The following is a 3,797-nucleotide window of genomic DNA, read 5'->3' as shown; positions in this document are numbered from 1 at the left end:
AGCTGGGAAGGAGTCCCCTTCTGGGGGTGTAGCAGCCTGCTTCCTGGTGGTAGGCTAGGCGCATGATGGGGTAAAAACTCACACGTCCTTGATGGTGAGGCTGGAGGTTTCTCCAGCAAGATGACCCCTTTACCAACTTAGGAGGTTGGGGATCTCTTTGCTTCTGGTCAATTCTATAGACTGATAACTAAAGTGGACAATTACCAAACACTAAAGTCCAGACTGGGTGGTTTTGTCTCTTAGCATCAGTCCTTGTTGCTAAGCCCATTCCCCTGGCTCTGAGCTTAATGACCTCCTTGGTTTCTGCTTTAGGATAATTCAAAACAATAGCTTGAGATGGAGAGGCTCCATGGGGATAATTGGTATTTTTCCTAGGCAGGGAATGTTCAGCCTAAGGTGCTTGGGAAAGGCTGGGAGGATCAGGGTCTGTTTCCTCCTAGGTCTCTGCCTTCACTGGCCCTACCTTCACCTTGGGGCAGATAATTGGGCTTTGTCCACCTTGCACAGTTGTCTGACTCAGCCATCTTGGAGTGTAGACTGCAGGGCTTCTATTAGGAAAGTCGTACTTTCTTCCCTCTCTGCTTTCAGATAGATCAGCTTCATCACTCAAAACTTGTCTTTTCCTTGTAGAACCTTTCTAAATGCCACAAGGAGAAACCAAAACGCCTATATCTTAATTCTCTACAAAACCCCATGAGGCCCTAACCTCTCTAGGCACACAGTTTACAAAAAATGACCACTTTGAAGCCATCTAACAAGGTTTGCCCATTTTCCCAACTCAAGATAGAGGCCTTTTCACTGCCAACCACCCAACCTTGCCTTAGTCAATTCCACATTGTTTGGCTTGCCCCTTGCCAGACCCCACTTCTAGGGACCAATTTCTGCGTGGGATTGCTTCAGTTGCCTATGACAGAAAAATCTAATCGCTGTGTTCTTGTGATAAGCTCAACTGACTGGGTGTTGAGTAATGCTGGATGATGAGGTGGGGGTGGAGGGGTGAAAATTTTCCATACTTCAATTCTAGTCTTTTTGATGCCTGCCAGTGCTTCTTATGCCCCAATATTTGGGCAGCTTGGAAGTGTCAGTGCCCTTCAGCCAATGACCACCAGGAATACACCTGTAAGAACAAGTTTTTAAGAATGAACACCATGGGGGAACAATGAAGTCTTTCATTAACAGAAGTGTGATGGGGTTCTTCCAAACTGGTAAGACTAAAGGGGAAGGGGGGCCAAAAAGTGATGATATTAGTAAGCAAGTAACTGAAAGATTGGATCTTGCAGTCCAGTCTGGATAAGAAGTCATGTCATAGAAAGATAATTTTGAGGGCAGAGGGAGAGGAGGACAGGTGTCAACAGTGTCCAATACTGTGGAGATGACCAAAAAGAAAAAGACTGAATTTTGTCAAGACCAATATCAATTGTGCAATGCGAGTAGAAGCCAGATTGCAGTTGAGGAGTGGATGGGAGAGCAAGATGTGGAGGCAGCAAATATAGACAATTCTTTTGTGAAGTGTGACCTTGAAGGAAGAAGAAACGGCAATAGCTAGAAAGAGACAGAGTCAGCGGTGGTGATTATGTTGGTGTTGTTTTGATGGGAAAGACTGGAGTTTATTTAAATGTTGATGAGAAACATTAAAGAGTGAAGAAGGGGTTGAAAATAGAGGGTAAAGGGGGGAAATGGAGGAAAGGTCAGGAGGGGATTCATTCAGTGAGTCAACAAATGTTTGAGGGGCTACCATATTCCTCATACTATATAGGTCCTGAAAATGCAGTGGTAATCAAAACCCAGAGCACAGATGGTGAGACTGGGCTCAGAAGGAACAACTCCTCTTCCTCTCTGACAAGAAACAAGGAGGCAAGGATGGCTGCTGAAGCGGGTGGGTTTTTAGTGGTGTGAAGGTGGAAAGCTGAGGAGCCTCCTGACTAAAAATGTCCACTTTCCCTGAAGAATAGGAAGCAAAGTCCGTTTATTACGACTGAGGGTTACAAGTTGAGAAAGTTTCAAATAGTTCCTAAGGGGCATGGAAAAATGTGATGGTTAATTTTATGTTTCAACTTGGCTGGGCCACAGTACCCAGATATTTGGCCAAACACTAGTCTATATGTTGCTGTGAAGGTATTTTTTAGATGAGATTAACATTTAATTCAGTAGATTTTGAGTAAAGCAGGTTCCCTTCCATAATGTGAGTAAGCCTCATCAACTGAAGGGCTCAGGAGAAAAAGACTGAGGTCCACCAAGGAAGAAGGGATCCTGTCAATAAACTGCCTTTGGACTCAAGCTGCGACATCAGCTCTTCCCTGGGTCTTCAGTCTGCTGGCCTGCCCTGCAGAATTCCGACTTGCCAGCCCCCACAATCATGTAAGCCAGTTCCTTAAAATCTCTAGATAGATAGATAGATAGATAGATAGACAGACAGACAGGCAGATAGATAGATAGGTAATAGTTAGAGATGGAGATATATCCTATTGGATCTGTTTCTCTGGAGAACCCTGACTAATACAGAGAGAGACTGGGACTGCTGGCTTTGGATCAGAGAAAGACTGCTGGATGGCATCAAGGACTGAGTCTGGGTTGGAGACTATGAATTTGTAGTGGCTGGCACCCGCCCACATGGTTGCAGGATTTCCTCTTGCAGCACTCAGCAGTCCTAGAGTAAGAAGGCAGAAAGAAGGCAGGTGCAGTTGTATTGATCCAGGATTGGGGTTTTCTTCTGGGAAACTGTAATGGAAATATAAGGGGGATAGGGAGTCACTGAATGATGTACCACAGATCCAGTCTGGATTGGGAAGGAACTGAAGACAGAAAGGGGTTAATTGACTAGGAGAACACAGAAGGATCAGGGAGCTGAAATCTGGTGAGATTAAAAACCCAAAACAACAACAAACAGGTATGTTATGGGTTGAACTGTGTCCCCTCCAAAAAAGATATGTTGAAGTCCTACTCTTCAGTACCTCAGAATGTGACCTTATTTGGAAATAGGGTCTTTACAGAGGTAATCCAGTTAAAACGAGGTCATTAGTGTGGGCTTGTCTTGACATGAGTACAGCCATGTTTGGCCGCTCCGTTGACCTACAGCCACCAGCACAAAGAGAAATATAAAAGCTGCTTTCTGCGTGGTGGGAACTGGCCCTTCTCTCACGGAGGGAGTTGCAAGTTGTAACATTTCAAGGCTCTTGGAGCGTCGTAGCACGGGATAGACTGGCCATCTGTGCCGGGCTGGGACGATAACCAAAGAGAACAATGCATGTACACAACTACTGGGCTCGGACGTTAGCCAGGGGGCTCAGTGCACGTACGCCACTGATAACCATTTTGTGCATGGAAACACTAAATGCTTGCTCTGCAAACTCTGTAATTGCTTACTCTGAAAATTACTGATGGTATAAAAACTGCTGGAAACTGAGACCCGGTGAGAGTTCCACCTGTGGAAGGGACACCTTGCCCAGGACGTGTGATCCTTGCCCAGCCGCGTCGACTGACAGGGCTCTCCCGGCAGTGGGGCGTGGATGTTGTGAGTAATTGATTTGATGTGAAGTAATTGATTTGATATGAAGTAATTGATTTGATGTGTTCTCTTTCCGGTCAACCTCTTTCCGGTTGATTTGTGTCATTTCTCTTCAGCTGATGTGGGTGTTTTCCCTTTCCAGTCGGGCTGATGTTTCTTCCCTCTTAATATTTGACCTATTTGGATCTGTTTGCAGACTATCGCCTTTACTATCCTCTATATAATAAAATATACCTTCAGTCCATTTGTGTGGAGTGGAAAGTGTCTTTTACGTCTCTGATCGAATCCCCGA

Source organism: Ceratotherium simum, chromosome X, assembly GCF_057802395.1.
Source record: "Ceratotherium simum simum isolate JZ-2026a chromosome X, ASM5780239v1, whole genome shotgun sequence".
Taxonomy (NCBI): Eukaryota; Metazoa; Chordata; class Mammalia; order Perissodactyla; family Rhinocerotidae; genus Ceratotherium; species Ceratotherium simum.
The sequence above is the reverse complement of the archived record's forward strand: the minus strand, read 5'-3'. Positions refer to the sequence as shown.